Genomic DNA, 25,651 nt, shown 5'->3' with positions numbered 1-25,651 from the left:
TGCGGTTTTCTCTTTAACACAATTATCGAATTAAATTACAAAACTGAACACTGAACTTGTCAAACATTAATATTGTTGTATCAAATAGTAAACGTTGTAGAAACTAATTATATATATTTATCTTAATATCTAAATATACTAAGGCTTAGCCAATGAAGCTATTGAATATACTTTTACTTTCATTATTAATAAAAAAAATTGTTTAGTATTTTTAAACAAATTAATATAAATATTATGATGGTTATACATTTTAAAATCAATGATTAAGTGTAAAAAATAACATTTTTTGGTTAAAAAAGTAGGTAGTTCTTAACATGTAAGTAATCAATAAAATGATATTGTTTCAAACTAAAAAAGATTAAATTAACAATATCAAAAAATCACATTCATGCTTATAAAAAAATAATCCATTCAGTAAAACAAAGAGCAAATTTTTTCACATAAAAATTGATATATGTAGTTAAAAAAGTTTAAGTGAATTAAATATTACATATGCAACACATTTCATGACAAATAATTGGTAAATTCCATGGGTTAAAACCACACTACCACATGAATTTACGTAGTAAAATTATTTCTTCCCATTTGTAATATAATTTGTAATATAATAATTTTATATGTTGTTGCGAGAACGTTTAATGTGAAATCTGATCTTAATTTTAATAAGTATTTTTTAATATAAAATATATTTTTTAGCATTAAATTTCAGCTTATAAAAATTCTCTATTAGTAAAAGTTTTGCAATAATGTTTTTTAATTTATGAAAACTTAATCCTGTAATAAATACTATTACTTTGTTAATGTTTTTTAATTATGTTTCTTTTTAAATCCATTACCGGCATTAAAAATATGCTCTTACATTAAAAGATTTATTTTTATATATCAAGTATTATATTATATTTTTATACCAAGAGTTTAAGATTAATTATTCAATTCTTATTTAATACTTGTATAAACCGGAAGTACTAAACGAACTTTAAATTTTATTAAATCAGAATAATCACGACAGTGGTTTAATTTTGAAAAGTTTTACCGACTGATTCACATTGTTAATTAGCTAAATGCAACTAAATGCATTCACTGGTAAATAAGTTGAACTTTTATTAACTACCATGAACATTTCAGAAAATATGGTGTTGAGTTGTTTAACGACGCTATTAGACAGTTATATTGACGCGAAACATTTCTGCGGTAGTGGTCTATTTAATTGGACACAAAAGCAAACATAAATCTATAGTGTACAGAAACCTTTATTAAAATTTTCGGATAAAATCAAACACGTAATCATTCCATCCAAATAATCCAAAATGGCTAGATTATGTGGGTTATTAAAAATTAATTGGCAAAACATACATTTAAGACATAATATTTCTGCAGTTGCCGAACCTACTTTAAAATTAATATTATATTGCATGATGAATTAATAAACTAATTGTCGGTACCTCACTGTCGTGAGGTATCAAAGCTAGCGAGTGTACGGATACCGGACCCTCAACTTTTTGGGCTTTAAATTTTTGCTTCGTTCAGATTTTTTTAATCTATTTTTAAATTTAATTTTTAAATAAAACATAAATATTAAGGATATTAATGTAATTAAAAAAACTTGGGAGATCATAAGAATATTAAATTATTTAATAAATAAAGCACTCTCCGAATGAAAAATACCTGAAATTTTAAGATTGCTACTATTGTACCTATATCTAAGATAAAAAATAGTCAAAAGACTGAAGAAAAGAAAGCAATTAACATTTTGCCTTGTATTGAAAAAGTAATGAAAGAAGCAGTAATCAAAGATTTTAATATTTCTTAAAAGATTCTATATGAACAACAATCGGAATTCAGAGAAAAAAATTCCACTGAGACTTGATAACAAATAGTAATAAATATTTGGTTGTTGGTCAAAGATAAAATCAAAATCATCGCTTAAAATCAAAATTAATATTTAAAAATGACTTTCCCATCCGTAAAAAAAATTTATGACATGTCATGTTTTTAAAACAAAGCCTTTAATTTAGTCCATTTTACATTGAAATTCCAAACGCCATATTAGCATTTTATTATGTAGTATTTTGCATCGCTTAGAGAAGAGATAGAGAACCGTATAATGCGGCTCAAGATACCATAGAAGTGGTTAAACTCCAAAGTAATTCCTCAATAGCGATATGCTCATGGGTCGTTTACTTAATCTGTTTGAATAATACAATATATCAAGACTCCTGTTACGTAAACTGATATTCGAACATTGTGTTTAACTCCATCTGTTCAATTCGTTCACAATAGGCGAAATAACTAAAGCAATAGATCTATACATTGTTGAATATTTTGCGAGCGCATTTGTAGCTTGTGGTTTAAACCAGTAAAAATTTGTAAGATAATAAAATATGTGGTCTTATTGTCTTATATCCCAAAATAATTTTTCTTAGTTCATCTACTGATTTACGTAAATAAATTTAGGTTAATTAAGACAATGTAACTCATAGAATCAATATTTTTTATTAAGATGCTTTTAAACAATAATATACCTACAATAGAGTTTTCATTTACGACTAAGTCGCTGACTCGTAACTTTTGCAGCAAATGCGCTTAACTAGTGTAGTCAATGTTTTTAATAAAGTTATTACAGCAAAACAACACAGCAACATAAATTTTATACAGTCGCTATTTATAATTCCAAGTAATACATAAAACAATACACAATGAACATTCGCGTGGAGCGCTCTACATTAATTATCGAAACTTTGTTAAGCATCCCGGATTAAAATGATGCATCAATTAATGAAAGCTTAATGTAGTTTTCTGTATTTTACGTTTATTATATAATAATAACGAAAAAGCTCTAATTAAAACTTGTTATAATGAATTATTGCAATGCTGCAATAGCAGCAATACCCATAATTATTAAAATTACCATAAAGTAACGATTTTCATAAAACCTTTGTTAAAAATTATTTGACTTGATATACTTCTGGAAAAGAATACAATATTTATTGCTATTCATGGTGTATTAAATCTCAGTGTAAAGTAAAACCTTCAATCACCAGTATTCCCAGATTATTCTCACACTTCAGAACAGTATTTTAATAATGCTCTTTTACTACTAATATTTGTAAAAGTTTTTCGAAAGCTTTTTTTTATAATCTACAGAGCACATATACACATTTACATTAATTAAACATCGAGAAATTTTTGTAACAAAACGCTTACAATAAATAAAGCTCCTCTTGTGCTAAAATCATTTTTGAAACTAAACTGTTTGTCACTCATGGTTTTTTTACATCTATGTGGCTCATTAAGTTTACTGTTCTATATCAAAACATATTGTTCTATCATGTAATATAAAGTGTATCAATTTACATATACATCGAATTAATAAATCTCGGTTTAAAATAAATGTATTTAAGTTCAATCATAGCAATATGATTTACATATATAACATAAATAAGCAACTATAAAAAAGGTAATGGACTGGTTATTCCTAATTTTATATAAATTTATTATACACTTTATTTAAAATATTTTAATAAATGGTTTATTGATTATTATTTTTTAATATAATTAACGTTAATAATATTATTAGATTTATTGTAAAATTTAATTATTATAATAAGCTTTACATAAAAGCTTAAAAAAAAAGTAAATTGCAATACAATTTTATATATACCTTTTCTGAAAGACAAAGAAAATAAAAATATGTGAAACGATTTTTTACTTTACAATATCTGGAATGGTCATAAACAAGGGAAAAGTACAAGGAAAACAAAATAACACGTCGTGATGAAAAAAGCTTACATTTTAAACCATGTAAAAATTTTGTGCAAATTTTATTATTTAATGTCGCCTATATGACTTATGTAATTATGACTATAACTAGGCTATAAAATGTATCGGTATACGAATTTTCAGAAATTTAATTAGAACGATACAATTACGTTTAATAATTGCATTTTAAACATTGCGCGTATCAATTATATATATCGTCCGAAAATAGCGTCACTTTAATTATATTTATACAGTATAATTCTCGTAGTTATTGTTCTTAATCAAGGTTTAAAGTGTACCTAAGTTTACGCCAAGTGGTAAATCAGCTAAATAATATAACCGCAAGTTTGTAAGTTATCGTGACAACTTGTCTTTGCTAGTTATTTGCCACTTTGACTGCTATAGAATATCTGGAAATCAAAACAACAATTCGTAGTTTCAATTAAATGTAATTTTATTGCAATATTATGTTATTATATACACCAAGGCTTCTTAAACTATGGGTCGCGAAATTTTAATTTAAAATATTTAAATACATGAATTCAAATTAAATGTTTTAAATCATATTTTCAAACTACTCATCAGGATCATATCACTTTAACTTACTGCCTTATTCAGCAAATGCAGCATAAAAACTAGCACCAGAATTGAACGATGTGCTTTAGGATGCTGTTAAGATTATGCATTTTATTAAGAGCCATGCCCTTAACAGACGCTCATTTTCAAATCTCTCTAAGGATACGGATTCCTACTATACAAATTTATTATTACATGCAGAAGAAAGATGGATATTAAAAAGTCAAAGTTTAAAAAGATTGTTGTTATTAAAAAAAATTTTAACCGAACGAAAATGGGATCTTGCGCCTTTTTTTTTTAAAATGACCTATGGCTATCCAAGCTGTGTTATTTGTCAGATATTTTTGAGAAATGAAACGATCTTAACTTGTCTCTGCAAAGAAACAATTGCGATATATTTACTATAAATGATAAAATTGAAAGTTTTATTAAAAAGACCAACATTTGGAAAAGTAGGATGGAAAAGGATTCGTTCGAAATGTTTTCAGTATCGAAAATTTTATAATCGAGAAAAATCATTGTAAAACTTTTATCGCAAAAATTAATATAGGTCACTTAAAAACGCTAGAAACACAGTTTCGTAAATATTTTATAGCAAATATTGATTTCATAAAGTAATCTCTGATTCAAAAACCATTTTTGATTGGCTTGAGTGAGATTGATAACCTGCCATATAAAGCTTTCGAGTGACTCAAACTTAGAACTAGATTTTTCAAAAAAGCCCTTGACTGAATTCTGGATCGAAACTAGAACTGAATTTCCCACAATCTCTGCTGATATGGCATTAAGTGTTCTTCTGCTATTCAACACCACATATTTATGTGAAATTACCTTTTTAGCTTTAACACATATTCAATCCCTATATCGTTAATCGCTAAAAAATGTTAAAGAGCAGTGTCAAATATTGCACCAAAATTTAATTTGTTATGCAGTAGAAAACAAGCACATCCGTCTCATTAAAAAACGATTTTTCTCTTTAATTTTTATATACTTATAATATATACCAGCGACGATATATATTGCTCAATATTATTTTTTATTTATGTTATTACAAAAAATGCAGTTTTGATAAAAAATAGGGTATATAATTTTTGTAAATATAATAAATACAGTTTTACAACTTTTTGTGCAATTTTTAATTTTATATTTTTGTATGTTTCTAAGCAAATTCAAAAACTATATTTTTTCATATGTATGTAATATGCATATTGTTAAATAATCAATAAACCACCACTAAGTATTTATATATCTTTATTTTATTTATATCTGGGGTCGCGAAGAAGCTCACAATCATAAATGGGGTCGTGAATGAAAAAAAGTTTATGAAGCCCTGATATATACAAATGATTCGTTTTATTCAACAAAATTAGCAGGCAAATTCTATACAGATACAATAATATATAAGTTAAATAAAAAAATTGCAACTAAAATATTTTAAGTATAATATAATATTCGACTTGGAACATTGAAATTTGAGAAATTCAATTAGTTAAAGAATGGTAATATACATTATTGTATTATGATGGGACAATGCACAAGTAAAACAAATAATTTTGAAGGGTCCAGATTAGGGATTCTAAAGTCTCGGGTTTTTTCGATTCCCGGGACTCGAGACCCAAATTTTTAAAGTCCCGGGAATTCCTGGGACTCGAGACTTTGATTATTTTTCGTATAATCATGAAAAAAAATTATGTTAAAAAATTAACTTATTATTATTAACTTTAATTAACTTATTATTATTAACTTTAATTGATTTATTATTATAAACTTATATTATTTGTGTTATATGTACGATAGGTGAAAATATATTGAAACAATTTAAAAACACTATTTATTTAAATTTAATTTATTACAATTTTTTTAATCGAAATATTTATATCAATATTAAGTTAAAACCTTTACTTTTGTAAGGAAAAATATGTTTTTAAAAACACCACGGCGTTTAATGATGAATCACATAGCCTGTTCCTGGTTTTTGTGGCAAATATTCCAGATGTAGAAAAAACTCTCTCGCTTTCTGTAGATGTTGGCTTAATTGTAAGCAATGATTTGAATAAAAGTTCTAGATTCGGAGTTCGCTTGATAGTTGAATCTAATATCTGAAACTCCTTTTTAAAGTTGAATTTTTTATTTCTAGTCGTTGAAATATTTTGGTGGTTCGTGCGACAGAGTTGTGTTGATTTCAAATATTTTTTTTAAAAGGAAATTAACAATAATTTCGGAAGTTAATAAAGTGGCATCTCGACGACTTAGAGCTTCAACTGCCAGTTTTATAGGAGTGAGTACTTCACAAATATTTTCCAATACGTGAATGTTTGATTCATTCCAAATTTGGCCGATGCCAAGATCAATTAATGATTTTCTAATGCAATTTCGTAACTTTCAAAATCTCGAGATCATGGGTAATAAGGAATTTCACCTTGTCTTCATATCGAGACATAAATTAAGCTCGACATCAAATTTGCTCTTTACATAATTTTGTAAAATTGCACTTCGGAAAGTCTCGAGTCCCGGGTTATTAATTTTTAAATTCTCGGGACTCGAGACAGCAAAAAATCTTTGAATTCTCGGGAATAAATTCCCGGGTTGTCTCGACACAGAATCCCTAGTCCAGATATGCTTTGACAATAATAATCTAGAAAATAGGCATTGAAAAATACCTTAAAGTATTGTAAACAAATAAAAATTAAAGCAACTGTAGAAATTAATCTATATTTAAAGTTGCAAAGGAGCGTTTTTTTCTCGCCAAGACAAAAACTGTAAGCTAGTACCGAAAAAATTGATGGATGATCAAGAGCAGATATACTTAGAGGTGAGTTCTTCGTTGATAATTTGAAACAATAAAACCTCAGCAATGAGCAGTAAATTATAAATGACAACATAAAAAATAATTTGACAATAGTTAAGTGGAAATAAAGCTCCATATATGGATTTTTAACAAGGTAATTTTACTTTGTGAAAGAGTTTAATATTATATTTTTATTACTTTAAATCTAATCATATTTAAACGGTAAATTGTTTCAAAAATAAACAGGAGTCATTGAAGTTAAGGTAAAAATACAGTTTTTCATTAAATATATTTTGTTTTAGTTAAAAAAATGCGTTTTTTTACACTAAACAATTTACTATAATTATTTTACCGTGAAATTTTGCCAACTTCTTAAGGCATATTTAATATTTGAACAACATTATTTTTAAATATTATAATATTTCTGATATTGTTCCAAAGTTATTGCAAAAGACACGCCAATATGATTTGATATATTATTTACATAATAATATATATTTTTGTATTATATGAAAGTTACATCTGCAGACGTTATCTATAATAAATGCGCATTTATATAAAACACATCAGCCAAATCAGCTTCCGCAATGTGTATGCTTTCTTTGCGAGTGACAGCTACCGCACATAAGCCAATTTTCCTAGCTGCCATTCAAAAGCTAAAAATCTATTCGTCGTATTTGTCAGAATCCTATTTAAATAATATTCAACGTCTGCGAAGGAGTTTCCAGGGAGACGGGGGGAACACGCGAGACTTTTATAACTACACTGCTGATAAGAAACGAGATATGAATTTTGTATTTTTCTATAATGCCTTGTTGAATAATGCGTCGAAAGTGTCGGTTCGTTGACATGCCATATCTTCTATATATATTCCTAGCTTTTGTGTATTTACATCTATTTCTGCAGACAGAACATAGTCGTCTATCTTTGCTGGTCTCTCACATACGGGACTATATCGTCGGTGATACTGCATAACCACTAATTGCAATACCAAGGAACTACAAATGACAGAACTTTACAGAATGTAAAGAAAACTTCATATGTATTATAATTAGAGTCTCCAATTCGAATAATCGAGTACTCGATACTCGAGTATTTTTGTCTATTTTTCAAGTACTTGATAATCGAGTATTTTGAAAATTACTCGATTAATACTCGAAATTAAAAAAATTTGAAATATTTCAGAAACAAAAATAACTTTAACTCGGTCCGGTAAAGGTTAACGTCTTGCTTTTATTTGGCGTTTATGCCCGAAGTCCCGAGTTAGAGCGGTTACTATCAGGTATAATTTTTTCATAGTTCCATAGTTGCATAGTTCCGGTCGTCGGCTATGTTAGTGGGTACGACGGAGAAATTTCTTTTGTGTTTTCTGTTCGACAGTCCCGACTTATCTAATTTATGATGAACAATATGAAATATCAACAAAAAAAAAATTTAGGTTTTATGACTATGCAGTTGTAGCGTAAAGTGTTGTAAATTGTTTATACTGATCCCTCAGCTTAAAATATAAATCAAAACAACTGTGTGTTTTAAAGGCATTTAAAGTAAAGTCAGTTCTTTGCGAACCGTTTAGCTCTAGAGTGAAAGGGATTCACCCAAATACATCTTCGAAGGATATAGATTTAAATTCTTCGCATTAATCAGAAGGAGTAGAATATTGTATATTGTTAAGAAAAAAATCTATTCAAGAAGAATTACAAAATGCTATTTTGTCAATAGTCGAAGGATATAAGAGAAAAGCAGAGAAGGGAATGAAAGAAGAGAACATAAAAAGAGAGTTCAAAAAATTTTATATCTATAAAAAGCGAACAGAAATAAATTAGAAGCCTTATCCAACGCGTTAATGACAGTAAGACCAACATCAACAGCAACGGAAAGGGTTTTTTCCATAACGGGGATATTAAAACCAATGGTTAGCAGTAATATTAAATTCGAGACACTTTTTGCATTATTGTTTTTAAAAAGTATGTTCGTGAAGCTAAAATAATTGTAAAAATTAACATACTAAGTATTTTATTTATTTATTTATATGTGCACGAATTTGAATAATAAGTATTTTGGTACATTTGGTAAATACTCGAAAGTACTCGAGTACTCGAGTATTTTAAAATTTTAATATTCGATACTCGAGTAGTTGATGGTTCGAGTAATTGGAGACTCTAATTATAATATGCTACGTATTTAATGTAGATACGTGAAATTCAAATTTTTTTTAGTTTCAAACATTTCATTATTCATAAAAAATTTTTTAGAATTTTATAAAAGTTGACAATTTTTCAGTATAACATTTTTTATTTCCTGCAAATTATTGTACTTAGTCTTAGATATTTTTTGTGAGGCTTGATGAAGCTGGAAAATATCTGATGAAAGAAATTCGATTTGTTTGGGGGCCATAGGTAATAGGGAAAACTCATTAGAAAATATAGCTTTGGTATTAAGGAATGGACAGTCAGGTATTGGTTGGGTGATAGAAGCGTTTAAGAGAAATAATGAATAGACAAGGTATGCATTTTTGTAGTATCTTGAGTGTAAGGCTTTCGATTATAAAGATTTGAAAGATGCGAGAATGCCGCTTCTGAAATTATACCCATCACATGTACAAACATACAATTGCCGTGAATGCGGCAAAGTTTGCTTTGTTTGACAACGTCGACAGACCCGCCTATTTAGTTTGCCCTGGGTAAAATCGGTCTCAAAAACCGATGGTTAACGGCTTTTCGCCGTGAAATAATTTAAAATATCGGCTCTTTAATAAAATGTCAGGCGATAAATCATGTGCGGACCGCCTCGGCTGTGTCGTGATTGAAAAAGAGGAACTTTTCGAAAACCCTAACCCTATTATCATGACTCTCGGTTGTTGTGCTTCTTCTTATGCTCTCTCTCTCTCTCTCTCTCTCTTACTTTTAGCAGAAACTTGCTCATTATGAATATAAATAAAATTTATGAAGCGTCGCTAGAAAATTAAATAGGGCAATGCGAGAGAGCAAATAAGCCGGCGGCCTTAATTGCGAATCGCAAATGTTTGTTCGACACGTCGGCGCTCAAGAGGTTGTTAATATTATTTTGTTTTGATTTATGTTGACGCGTTGAGCTTTGAGAGACGCCGTTTAAGTGCAAATTATCAGGCAGACAAAATACTGAAAACTGTTTTAGAATAACGTAGAAAATAAAAATATACACTGGTTCTTAATTTTATGACTAGTTTCTTCATGGATGTAAATATATATGATGGGCATGATGGTATGTGTCACGCACAAGCGATCATTGGAACTGTCACAAAAAGATTTTCTCTTAAATGATCCAGATTCTAGATTAATTGCCATTGAAAAGCTTACTGGATTAAATAATATTTTGGGGTCTTTTAAGCGATGATTGACTGTACGTTTATAAAATAAAAATTTCTTTTATTTTCAATACAAAAAGATACAGCTCTTGATAAATTATTGTAAATAAATAGGATTTGCGCTAAGTTTTTCAATGCAATTTATAACAAAAGTTTTTCAATGCAATTTATAAAAAAAATTTAAGTATGTATAATCTAAGACAGAATATAATATAAATTTACTACTAGATTGGCGTATCATAGTTTGGTTTCCGCAAAAACTTGGAAACAAGTTTTAAGTATGAAAGTTTCAATAAAACGCTGTCACAATATTGAAGTACGATAGATGTTAACTAATGATTAATAGTTTAAAGTGGAAAATAAGAAAATATTATAAATTTCATAATATTTAGGAATAGAATAAAAATTCACAATCTATACTTTTAACAAATAATCGTATTATTATATGATATTTAAAATTAGTTAGGAATGAGACAAGGTTGTTTTTACTTTTCTTTTAATTTCTGAGATTTATTCAGAAGAAAATTTGACATAGCACTGCTGAATTTTTTTTTAGAGATTTTAGCGATACTCTGATTATGTATACAGTACTTTTACGGATTGTAAACGCGTTAATTGGTAAAGTTACAGAAACATCTAAATATATTAAATGAAAAACCAAACTTATGCAATCAGTTTGTATGGATAGTTTTGTTATAAAAATAATATATCGAGTTAAAAAGGATGATTATAAATACTAGATATTAAATGAAACGTCACATTAAAACGAATTATTTTTTCAAATTTACCTAGCATATTTAATTTTTTACATTTTTAATCATTGCAGGTGTATGCTTCTCGACCAACAACATGGTTTCCGTAAATCTCGATCCACTGTCACTAATCTAATTGTTTTGTCTAACTATGTTTCAAAATCATTGGACTCTGGTGTACAAGTGGACGTCGTATACACAGATTTTGAAAAAGCATTTGATAAAGTTAACCATGCTTTACTTGTAAAAAGTTATCTAATTTCGGATTTTCTGAAGATCTCATAAATCTATTCTCAAATTAATTGACCAATAGATATCAATTCGTCAAGTATAATAACTCCTTTTCAGAACGATATAAGACCTCTACTGGAGTACCTCAAGGATCCAATTTGGGTCCATTGTTGTTTTTATTGTTCATTAATGACATAGAAACAGCAATAGAGCATTCAGATTTTTTATTATATGCAGATGACTTGAAAATTTACAAGAAAATGCATTCGATTTCTGATTCCCTCGACCTACAGGAGGATCTCAACTCTATATGGAAATGGGCTTGCTATAACCAATTGCCTTTCAGTGTAAAGAAATGTCACACAATTTCATTTTCAAGGTCATTAACGCCGGCAAAATATTCATACCATCTAGGCGGATATTTTCTAGAAAGGTTTTCTTCAACTAAGGATTTAAGAGTGACTTTCGAAGAACGTTGGAAATTTAGCCAGCACATTGCAGAGACTCATAGCAAATCCTTAAAAAGGCTCGGTTTTATCTTGAGAAATGCGCGTTACTTCAGAAATACTTTAGTATTGCGCACTCTTTATGATACTCTAGTCCGCAGCATACTATAAACTGGCTCCATCATTTGGATCCCAGGCGTAATGAATCAATGTAATGAATTTAAGCTGGAAAAAGTACAACGTAAATTTCTTCGATATTTATACTTGAAGGAATACGGGTATTATCCGTTCTTGTTTCCCATTGCTTTTATTTTGGAAGCCCTGGGATACGTTTCTTCGTCGACTCGCAGAAGTGTTTATGTACTTAAACACTTCTGGAAATTGCTCAAGAGCATCGTAGACAATCCTTCAGTGCTCGAGCAGCTTCAAATGTGGGCTCCTGAAGGTGGTTATAGTTCTCGGTCGCGTCCACTATTCTTGCCTGTTAAGTGTAGAACTGGAGCACTTGCCAACTCTTCTCTGGCCAAGGCTATTTATCTGCTCAATTCTGTCCATAGCAATATTGACATTTTCTCTTGCACATATGGATTTTTGGTTCAGTTCGTATGGGACAATGCACACCTGTTGGGGTGATTTGTGTCTGTTGTTTTGTCTTGTTTATATTTGTATGTATTATGATGTATTAGTACTTTTGACTATCGTGACGCATTAGGTTTGCCTGTCAGGTCACGATGGTTATAATTTTAATAAATAAATAAATAAATTGGAAAATTTATGTAGGTGTATATACATATGCTATATTTATAAAAGTCAAGTAATATATTATCGTATCCTTATTTATTAGAACATGTACTACAATTTTGACGCATTATTATAAAGCAGTTTAATATTATTCCTGTATAAATGTTTTTAATTGCTTTATTCTATATTTACCGCAGTTCAGTTTTATGCTCTAAAACTCGCCCATGCGTTGCGATTAGATTTTTGTATATTATATTTTAATATAAAGTTGATTGAGAAGCTTTTTTTAAGAAAAAAATATACATTACTTAAGACGCATCTTATACACTACAAGATCTCCTACGACTATTATTAGATAATAATCCACCCTTTGGATTGTGTACACTCCTAAACGCGAGGCATTAGTCTCAGTGGGTAGGAAAAAGGATCCGAAAGACACACCCCAAGGTCTCGCTCGTGTGTTTTGGGTTTATGTACTATAGACACACATGTATAGATACACACCCACAGACCCACCGGAGTGTATGGTAGTAATGCAAAGGAATGGCTTCAAATGGCCATTCTCTTTCTTTCCTAATGGAATGTACGACTCGCGCTAATGCCGGGAGATGCTCGCTCGTTGCTAGACATCTTCGCTGAGAAATAAAGAAGTGAGCCCTAAATCGAGTCAGATTTTAGAAATGCGAGAGGAAAAATCCGAATCGCCAACAACACTCCGGCGAGTGCCAGGGGTATAGTGAATATTAGGTGTAAGCGAATTTTTCATGACCGTCGTTGGAAAGTAACGTCCTCAGAAATGTTTCCAGAGAAGACGAACAGACGCTCTCCGTAAAGGTTATAACTTATCCTGTTAAAGGAGTTTTCGAGTGTATGTTTCACTTAGACGCTACAAGCATAGTGAGAATGCTCGTGTTTCTAAATAAATATCTTTGGGAATCGCGCGAGTTTAGCCAGAGTGCTTTGTCGATTTAGTTATAATTTCAAGTAATTTAATACTCGGTTTTAAAAACGGAAAATATCTATTGTTTTCAAAATGTATAATACTATCATTCTATTCGACAGCCTTGAACACATGCATACTTTTCGTCAGGGGAAGAAAAAAGCGCTGCCCCTTTAACCGTTCTACAAAATTTATAACACAAATGCTGACACTAATCAATAGTTTTTTGTATTAATTGTGAGTGTTTTTAAAATACACATATGAATATGCAAAACAACAGATTAAAAAATATTTAATTTATTAATATATTTTAGATCTAAATAATTTTGCTTACACCTATTATTGTAGCGAATTGAACATTAGTTTTATTAATTTCCAGAAATATCAAGCGGTAAAAGTCAGTTATTTTACACATTACTATTATATTATAAGATCATATAGGTGTATTTTATAGGTGTTTGTTTTTTTATGTAATTAAAAAAATATGAATTTTTATTTTTAATTGAATAATTTAAAATGTAATTTCCTTACTTTTCACATCATTTGCATTTTTATTTTTTTGTCAAGGAAGTGTTGCATTGACCGAAATAAACGGTAGTCAAAAGCAGCAAGGTTTGAAGATATAGGCGCATACGGTAAGATATATTCCCTTTCGCTCGCTCACGTGTTAAATGACGAGATTGAGTGAGAGATAAGGGCTTGCGTTACATGCGTTCCGCACGCTCTAATTTATGCATGGTGGCAGATATTAAGTTTGTTTCTAACCATAAAATTCATAATTTTAAAATAAAAAAATATGATTTTTTTTTTGATGGTTTTTATGCATCTTATGGTTTATTTATGATTAAACTAATTTGAGTAAAACGATTTAACAACATAAAAATATTGCAACAACATAGTTTAACACATTTTTTAATTACTACTCTTACATAATATTTTAAGTAAATTTATAAGCAATTTTTAATAAAAAAATAATTTTCGCACTGATCTTTAAACTATTGTAATAAGAAAATGATAAAACAGTATTGAGAAAATTATGTCTATTTAAAATATGGATATTAAAAATGGACTGAAATAATTTGGCAAGTAAACTTGTATATTTTTGTATAAATGAACGATTTGTAACTGTATTGTAGATTTAAATATGCATAATGGAAACTATAAGTTAACATATGTTATTATATTTAAATTATAATGGAGATACCAGTCTTACAGATATAAGTTAAATTAAACGTAATTTACCTTTATGTGCATTTTTATATAGCTCCAGGAATTAAATTTTACTTTAAACCAGAGAGCCTTAATTTTTAATTTTTGGGAAACGGCCAAGTCACATAACTTATATTTATATTTTATTAAGATAAATACATCTCGTTAGTATTATAAAAGTAAGTCTTCCGTTGCAACATGACAAGCGCTAGCCCAAAGCGTTTTAAAGGGATAAACACAATCAACAACTAATGAGTTAGTAATGAGACAATTTAAATCTTATGCTCTATTTCATTAAATATAAACTATAATTACAATGTATATGATTATATTTAATTATCACAATATTAATTTATGAGATTTAAAAAAATTTGGATAAGTATAGTTTTACTGATTTTGATCTCTCAGATACGATATAATCTGGATTTAAAACCTAGATATTTCAGGTATTATTCATGGCTTTTTTTTCATTTAACGCGGTGAAACGGTACCGTTTTTACAGTATTTTTAATGTTTATAAAACATTAACAGTTCATTTCTTTATTTTTATGTAAAAATTATGTTTCTTTTTAAGTTTAAAACCAAGTTGAAAAAAAAAAAAATCTGGTTATTTTTCAACCGCTGGTCGTACTAAAAGAGCTCAAAACAATAACAGAAATGACGACAGAAAATATGGCAATATTTGTATGATAAGAAGCTATGGAAACAATGGAAGCAAAATATGGAATGATGAAAAGCTACAATTTTTTTACAATATTACGATTTTCATTGAGTGAAAATCAAATTAAGTGCAACGAAATCAAATTTTGACCAATAAGAGAGCGCAAAAAACAATTATCACTTCTCAGAAGTCAAAAATCCACGTCAAAAGCAATAAAATCATGCCGTCGCCGTCGCAGTGGGAACGCTCGTTGCCGAGCGTTCCCACTGCGACGGCGCCGACACGATTTTATTGCTTTTAACGTGAATTTTTGACTTCTGAGAAGTGATAATCGTTTTTGCGCCCTCCTATTGACCAAAATTTGATTTGGATACACTTTGACTAATACTTTTATATCAATAAATTTTGAAATAAATAAATCTCTCATATAAATTATGCGTAATTTTTATGCGTTTCGTGGCATAGGATAAGCTGCTTTAAATGATATGTACTATAATTTTATTTATTAAAATGTTAGACAAGAAGTGAGTTCCGGCATCTTTTTTGTTTAAAGAAAAGCCCTGATTATGGTTATTATGTTATAATACATTTTTATTGCATAGACTTGTAACTTGGTAATTTGATTAAAATCTAATGTATTATACATATAATGTTTATTAATTGCATACCATAGTTCATAATAAATACGTGTTTTTAAGAAACATGTATTACACTTAAGTAGGGGTATTTAACGTGAACGTGATATTTCTCCGTTCTTCTCTTATACACTTTATCGAAATCTTCTTATGAGCTTAAGTGCTTATATGATCCTCTCACGCTTGATGACAGTTAGCGAAATAAACGGGATTGTTCGCCAATCTTGCTACATTTATTCCACGCATAATAAATTCAATCGTCGTATGATAATAATATCATACAAAATTTGAATAATTTTCCTATCTACCATTCAATAAGTCTTTCGTTATTGTCACAGAGCTTAACATAAAGCACTCATTCGATAATAAATAAAATTTTTAAAATTTGGAGTTTTAAATACCTATGAAATATATGTAATAAGGCACTGATATTTTTTATTATAGTGTTTTTTTTTATCGTGCTTAAAAAACATTTTAGTTGAGTGGTTGGTTTATTATTTGTGACTTACAATCAAATATGTTATGCACGCGAAAAATGGTTAGTCACACTGAACTGTTCTTGTTTTTAAACAAGTCGAAATAAACGAAAATGTGTGCTAAGAGTATAAAGAGTTATTACTAAAATAATATATATAACTTTACTTTATTAAAATATACTTATATATAATTTTATACCATGTCATAATTTTATTAAAATATTCCATACATGAGCTTGAAGAACGTGTCATTATTATTTATCCATAAGATCGTTTCGATTCAGAGCTTTAAATACGTTGTACTAAATTGTTATTCTTCCAGAACGCGCTCAAGAGTAGGGGTGGCACATCTTTGAAGTTTCACATTCACAGAGCAATTAAGTCTAAATTTATGACCTTAGCCGAAAAGTTGGTCCAAAAATGATGAGCCCGAGCCAAAGTCTTCGGGTCCGGGCGCGATCTTTATTTGATGACTCAAAGTTCGCGATCGTATTTGTTGGATTATGAACTTTCCTTTATGCATATCTATACTGCGGGCCTACATATTGAAACAGGAAACTTTTCGAATGAAAACTTTATCCCATTGCAAGGAAGTTCCCAACGGAATGTTCAATGCGACTTCTTCTTCTACTTTTTATTTTTACTTTTTGCGCTTTGATAGAAAGCGATTCGAAACCACCTCTGATTCGTTTGTTGGCCAGGTGATATTGTTATCACATATAATTATGTATTTTGTATTATAAAGTCTCGAATTTTTAAACTTATTTTATAGCATTAAACATAATTCTATGATAAAGTTTCGCAATAATCGGAATACAAAAACAATTTATAAATTAATATTGTTGATGTTTGTTTTTGAAAATTTACAATAATTTGAAATAAAACATTATTGATGCACAACGAAGAAAAGCTTTGCCATTATCTCTCCAAAGTAAACATGGTAGTAGTGTAGAAGGAAATCAAGCGTTTAATAACTTAGTTTACACTCGGCCTGAACTTTATAAATAAATTTCAGACGTACTTTGCTCCAAAATGTTGCCACAATCGCGGCTTTTGAACCAATTTAAAAATTATTCTTTTATATGAATTATTTTGTAACAAAAGTTTTACTTTTAATTATTGCGTTAAATTCATTTTATATAAAAAAAATAAAACACTGTAATAAACATTGCCTATTAAAAATTTTTTTTTTTTAAAAAACCCACTAAAAAAAATCGGCATTTAATTTTCAGATATTTCTAGAAAATAGATAAATTTAGTTTTTACATAACATATTATTTATTACCGAATATATTTAATTTATTTAAATGTTACGTTTATCTTCTTAATTGTATTTATGAATCTTTAAAAGACGGTGCTACCAATTTTATAATAAAAAAATATGATTGAATTAGCGTTATATTTTACTTGTTAGTAAGATAATTTAGCTATTGTGCCAAAAAATTTGATTCAATATCAATTCCAGCGAAATAATTCATACAATTCCTGCTGTCGCTCGCATCAAATAATATCCATTTTAAATGATATTTTAATGGGTTCCATGACATAATTTTGAAGTGTGACATTATTCGGACGAAAATAAAATTTCAGAATAATATTGCCAGTAATCTTAAGTAAATAAATATAATATAATCACCAATATTATTTATTATGATTATTAATCACAATCATGATTGACTTGTGAAAAAAGTGAAATAATTCTCAAATTACTTGACCGATAGATATCAGTTCAAGTTTGAAAACTCATTTTCAGAACAAAATAATACCTCTACTAAAGTACCGTAAGGATCTAGATTTTTATTTATTAATGACATAGAGACGGCAATGAATCGCTAATTTTTTTTATAATATGCAGGAAATTTTCTAGAGAGTGATTTTATTTTTGATCTGCAGGAAGATCTAAACTTATTATAAAAGTAGACATTCGATAATCGATTGCCGTTTAATGTTATGAAATATCACACAATTTCAATTTAAAGGTAGTCTATGCTGGCGGAAAACTCCTATCATATCGGTCTATATATTTTAGACAGGTATTCCTTTACTAATGATCTTGGCGTGACTCTCGGTTTTATCTTGAGAAATGTGCGCTACCTTAGAAATACTTTACGTACTCTTTATGATGCCCTAGTCCTCAGTATATAAGAAGTTGGCTCCAATATATGGATTTCAGATGTAATGAGTCAATGCAATGAATTACGGCTCGAAAACTAGCATGAGTGTTTAATTAATTAAGCACGTTCGTAAATTGTTTAGAAGCAGAGTTAACAATCCTTCATAGTTCTCGTTTGCGTCCTATGTTCTTTTCAGTAAAAAAAATAAGACTGGAGCACTCTCCAAATCTTCTCTGGCAATAGCTATTTGACTCCCACATACGGTGTATCGAGATTTTGATACTTTCTCATGCAAGTTTATTCAGTTTGTATGGGTTGAGGTGATTTGTGTCATCTATTCATGTTTTTAAATTTTTATATGCTTTATGCTTTTGACCATCATGACACATTAGGTTAATTTGCAAGGTCACGATGGTCCTAATTTTAATAAATTAAATAATTCTTTTATATGATGGAAAATAATTTTTAATAAGTGACTAGATGCTGATAAATAGAGCATAAGTTACAATCTAATGCCTGCACTACACTCTCTGGAAGCCAAGGACGGAGAATATATTGGGTTTTGGGAGGTAAAGTGGGGGTAATTCAGTAAACTTGGCAAGCTTTGAGCACTTCCGAACATTCTCGGCAAAAGGACCGAAGTCAAAGGTACCGAAGTCGGAGCTGCTCTTTCGAGCGCGAGCGATGAGATACTTCCCCTTTTACTCTCTCGCGTGTTAAGTGACGAGAGTGAGAGAGATAATGCTATGGTGTTTCGCTAACTGAGATAGAGCGAGTAACTCGGTTCAATTTCAGTATGGTCAACACGCATGACGAGCGCTGCATCGTGATCAAGTTATAATATTACATGCTTATCGGGGATTTCAACAGACTCTTACTGATATCATTGAATATTTTAGGGCACCAAAAGGGATTAATTATATTTTTGATAGTATATTCTTCTAACAGATATCGTTATTATATATTTTTTTCATATCAAATTAAATAACTAAAAAAATAATTAGTGGTTCTTGATTTTGTTAAAAAAAATCGTTTCGAATATCCTCATGTATTTTCCTAGATCGGTTTAGATAAATGTCACACCATAACGAATTCTTATTTAGAATCGATGGCGACAAATTCTAGGATATTCACAGATGTGGTTTTCGTGTGCTGAAGTATCATTTTTATGCCTTATGGAATTTTGCAAAAGCCGACAAATTGAATATTTACGACCGAAAAGTTTTCACTGATATTGTATTGGTGAGTGCCCACACAAACTTTTATAATTATCAGTAGCATAATTTTAATAAAATTACAATTTAATAATTGCGATTATTTGGCACATTTTTTGATCGCGTGCAAATATGCCAGCTGTACGTGACAGAAGCCGCCGTCCGGACGGCATATGAAATTTGCGGCAGTGTGGTCGCTTACTCCAAGTCGTAGGTCTCGGCCGACTTCAGTTGTAATTTCGGTTCGCACAGCTTCCAAAGAGTGTAGTGCAGGCATAACAGTAGATAGAAACAGAAAGCCTGTTATTATTTAAGTATATTTTACTTTATAAACTGTTCTTTTTAAAATATAAATACAAATTCTACACAAGTCGTGTTTCAATAAAGAAAGCAGAAGCAAGAATTAAAAAAAAATGAATAGTATTAGAAGTTAATCTTAAAATATTTTATACTTTATTTAAATATACCAATATTATAGAACCAAGCATTATAGAACATTTTCTTTTAAAAAGCGTTATTTAAACGTAAAAACTGAAAGAGACACAAACGCTATACACCACTGACTTTCATATTATACTCAACAATGTATTGTACTCATCGAAATGCGGGAATTTAAAAACAATGGCATTGTTTCGCTCGACAAATAGTTCTTAATTTTTATTTGTGTAATAGTACTATGAAACCACCACAATATATTTGTTTATGAATGGCTACCTTGAAGAAATTCTCACGCCTTGTATATTATCTAATTATTTAAAACAATTAAAAATAACTTAATTTATTAAATCTTTAATATATGATCATATTAGATGAATTGCTTATATAAAATCTTAATATTTAAAAAAAAAATTACTATATAGATAGTAAAAAATGAAGAAAGATAATATCGTGAAGCATAAATAATGATTATAATAAATAGAAAAATAAGGATATCTATTGGAAATGATTAAGAGCTACATATCTAATAATAAAAATGCTAACAAGATTACGATTAACAAATATATTTATTACTACGATGACAGAAATGTGTAATAAATTTTAATTAACTCGATCTGTCTAAATAATTCTAAATAAATAGATTTATTTATGCCTGTTTTGATGTTATAAAAAATACGTATAGTGTTTCGCTTGCACATACACACACCCATTAGGAATTCAAGCAACATCCCGTGCTGATAATCCATTTAAGAAATTTTAGACGGGCACGAGGGCGGTTTGTTTGTTAATATTGATTGGCTTTGCTTTGTTTTCAAAGACGTCCTCCTCCATTAGGCAAAGATGAGACGAGCTCTTTCAAGTATCCAGACTTGTGTCTCATTCGATTAAGCCAGGAGAAAAATCCGACTGAACACGTTTTAAACTCTCATCCTCTACACGTAATGTACATAGATATACATCAAAACATGTAGACAAAAACGCCTATATACGTACAAAAGTAAGATTATGTTTCTCATACGTACTGTTTTACATTATTTAAAAAAAAATTGCTTTTCTATATATTAAACAAAGATCAATTATCTGTAAGTATATAAAATGATCAATAATAAATTAAAAATAATTTATTTATTGTTTAGTATTAAAAAAATCACGTATAGTAACATTTTCCAGAAAGCTCAATTCTTATATATTTTTTCAGCAAATTAGCATTGTGTTTAAATTACACTTTTTATTTTATATGATATATTGATACTATATGTAATAATACTGATGGATACCGTTATAAAAGCTTGAGTGGCTCAGCTCGTGACAAACTTTGTCAAACGTTTTTTCAAAGTCGACGAAGCCGAAGTCAATTTGTATTTTGACATGGTTAATCACCGACCATTCACACTTTTACGATCACGAAATTTTTTACGATTTTTGCTTTCTCCTGTTTTCAAACAGAGGGGCGCGAGCTAGTTGAAATAATGAATGGCTATTTTTTTGACTAATTACAGGAGAAAATAACTTATGATCAAGATACGGATACTGATACAAGATAGTGTGAATATAACAATAAAATATAAACACCTAAGCATGAAAATATGAGTCATACTATTTATCATTTAGTATTAAATATGGCTTAAAAAATCTATTTGTTTGGCTAGATATAATATAAAATCATGTACATTAAAACAATGCATATATGTCATGTAAACAAACTTTATCTTAAACTATGACACGGTAAACACTACAATTAATAATTAAAATAAATATTGGCGTAAAGTGTTTACACAAAAAAAATTGAAACCATATTTCTCATATTGTCGTCCATATGTGGAATATATAATAGATAACAAAACGTCATTGATCTGTTACAATCTCCAATAGTACTTTATGATTGAAAATATATTGTGATACATTATGCCGCATTGGTGTCGATACATACACGCAAAATTAGATGGTCTCAAAAATACAATGAGACATTTTCACATGATCACCCTTAACGTGGAGAAACAAAGAAAGACCGTAATAAAGGGCCTCTATTTTGTCGACATTGACGAGATAAAAACTGACATTGCAGAGCAGGGTCTGTGGTCGTCTTAAAATAAAAATACTAATATAGACGTTTGCTACACAAAACACATAGTTAAAATATTGTGACTCAATCTTTTATTTATCACGCTGCTAGAAGATCAAAAAAATTTATTATCGAGATAAATCTAGGAACATGCAAAATGTTTACAATTACTGTCAGAAACGACTTTCAATAATATAAAGATATATTATTTTTCTTCTGATATCATGTCTGATTTCAGACGTTGGTCATTTTAATTTTAAAGTATACTCAAGAAATAAGGAAATTCCTGATGATGCTGGTACAATCTTGACGAAATATAGAGATTAACTCAAAAAAGAAAAGAGCGCGAAATAAAAAACGTACAGTCCGTCCAAGATATGAACGCTCTTCGTCATAGTATTGGTGTGAGAATATAATAAGGTGACCATGTGAAATGACGAGTGCAAAGGAAAGTGTAAAATATCACTTTCTTACTTTTTTTTGTTTATTTATATACATATTTAACTCAAAAGCATGAGAGAAGTTTTGGTATCACTCCAAATTGAATATCTGTTCAACATAATATTTTTTAAAATACCAATAGAATATTACAGGAATTGTTTCATTGATTACAAAATACCACAACATGACAATTATAATAAAAATATAACACATACCCTTAAAACAGCCCTGATTTAGTATTTATAACGTTCTCCTATCGGTGTAAACGAATTCGCGGAAAAATATGTATGTATGCATGCATGCGTACACGCACCCTTATTTCCAACACAACGATGATGAGCGCTAACATCTTGGATGGGCTATAAATATTTTTTTAATATACGTGTTGGGTTACAATAATAATTATTAAATTTAAATATGTATATTAAAAAAATAACGATGAATCAATAGATTGCTTTTAAGCTTTAGCGAAGAGATTACCTCCCCAATCATTAATTTATCCACTTATATTATGCATTCGCTCCCTTGGCGAGTCTGCCACGTAGAAACAAATAAAATAAAAGTAGTAGCAAGATCAACGGCGGATAAAGCGTGTTTTATTATGTGCCTCGTTTTTTCTTTATTATTTATTCTCTAGGTCCCCCTTGACTGTATTAGATAACAACATTAAGTCGGATCCTATAACGGATGATAGCCTTTGTACGCACCGTATACCCACTCTAGTTCTTGGCGCTCTCTATCTCACCTACAAGAAATTGAGTATTCGCGGAGAGATATTGAAAGAGATGAATTCCCTTGGCGGCTGTCTGCTAGTCGGAAACGCGTTCGAATGAAATAGGATGTAAGATTTATAAATCCTTTATGTGGGATACGTGAATAATTGGATAAACAGTGTGCGTGTGTTTATTTTTTTTAAGGCGAAAGGTAGAAGAAGATTAATCAAAACGGCAAAGGGAAGAAAAAATAATATTTTTTATGATTGAAATATGATATATGTAGATTGTACGATATCTAAATTATTAGTTTATAACAAATAAGCCTAAATGTCTAAACAAACAGACGACAGAGTATGTAATTACAATTGATTGTTTAAAATATACCTAATAATATCAATCAACATAGTTAAGTTAAGTTCTTGCGAGTTTTGCTAGAGAGTGAGTACCGTAGTCGTTATTGGTTGCCGGTTGGTCCTGGTTCTTTTAAGAAGTTTAGACAAATAGGAGACGAGACTATTTGATAGGTACTTTCACAATAATTATACCACATCTTGGATAAAGCAAATCTTATTGTCCAACGTGTATTTTTTTCTCGAATTTTACTATATTTACGGATAATATTTTTTTGTTGTATAACTCTACCAATTGTAAACAATGAAAATAGTTATGAATCAGCATGTGTTTGTATTCTATTGTATTATTTTAAAAATATTTTTTACGTTAGATAACAGTCTGATAAATACAAAAAATACGTACATACGTATTATTTATAGATGTGAGTTTAAAAATTAATTATTTCATACTATGGTATTTAATGTCTTTTGAGTTTAAGTGACTATTATGCAATTATAAATGTTTGATCATGGTTTGGGTAGTTAATATTCTCGGGCTTTAGCAAATGACTAATATTAATTTAATAGATGTTACGCATGCATATCTCTAATACGAGCTTTGCTCGTACCACAGAGAGACAATAGTGCAGAAATATGTGTAAGGAATATAAAAACGAGGTGTGAAAGCAAGTTGAAAGAAGTAGAAGAAAAATAAAAAAATAAAAAGCGAGTCGGTGTCCATAAAAAAACTCAACAGGTAGCACATGCAGTGCGGCAGTCATAATATTGTCGGGCAAAAGAAGGAAAAAAGAGGAAAATCATGGCCGGGCCCGCGATGTGTCAAGAGGAAAGAAGAAAATATTTGAGGGTGCGGAAGTTCCGCATCTCACCCCTCGCCTCTCTTTACCTCCCAACGCCGTACCTACTTCCTTTTCTTGCCGCTGCTGTACCTTCGGGGTAATTGTGCAGATTTATTAGCCGCTTTTGAAGCGATTTTATTTCACGCCGATAAGGACGCGAAAGCGGAGATTAATGTTTGTCTGTGTTTATGGGTCGGATGCAAAAATAACATGTTTTTCTTCCCTCGAAATTAGCCATAATGTATTTTTTAAATTGAAATTGAAATTTACTATATAACTAATTACTTCCTGGGTTGTTAGCCCACGAAGGCAGTCTTCGCATTTTTAAAAATATCTAATTGTTTTTTTTTCTGATTGCTTTTTCTGTCTCTCCGAAATTGTATGACAAATATAATTCAAATTGTATTGTTTTTTTAATCAGTTAACAAAAAGAGAATATTGTTATTGAAATATTTTTATATTTCAATTAATTTTTTTATGCAACACATTTTAATATATTAATTTAACTTCTAAATAAAATAACTCAATGTAAATTTTATACTCAAAGAAAAAAGAAGATAAATAAGTCCTTTCTGAAAGTCATCACTATTTAATAATACTATTGTGTACATTTTTTGTAAAGTTAACGTATTTATTCATTGGTTTCTGATATATTTTGACATATATTAAGTAAATAAAAACCGTAATGAGCAATCAATAAACGATAGATAGTGAAAAATCTAATAATTATGTAACATCCAAAAGATAATAAATAAATCAAAACATATAACACCAAAAATGTTGTGTAAATCCTAGCTTTAGCTAAACAAGTGCTTTACTAGTCAGTGTGATTCTTTACATAAGTATCCCAGAATTGCTTTAAGAAAAAATAATATTTAATATTTGTATCTTAATAAAAATAAGAACATATGTTTAGA

The 25,651-nt window shown here is 29.3% G+C and overlaps 1 protein-coding gene across 4 annotated transcripts in view; it reads right to left on the bottom strand.

Moving 5' to 3' along the window:
- LOC148234077 (glutamate receptor 1-like) overlaps positions 1 to 25,651 on the bottom strand; it is a 393,208-nt gene that overhangs the window by 165,863 nt on the left and 201,694 nt on the right. The gene's annotated exons all lie outside the window — the stretch shown is intronic.

This window comes from Plectrocnemia conspersa, unplaced genomic scaffold, assembly GCF_051122295.1.
Source record: "Plectrocnemia conspersa isolate PC_06_02 unplaced genomic scaffold, ASM5112229v1 ptg000006l, whole genome shotgun sequence".
NCBI classification, from domain to species: Eukaryota; Metazoa; Arthropoda; class Insecta; order Trichoptera; family Polycentropodidae; genus Plectrocnemia; species Plectrocnemia conspersa.
This window is presented reverse-complemented; position numbering and strand designations above follow the sequence as displayed.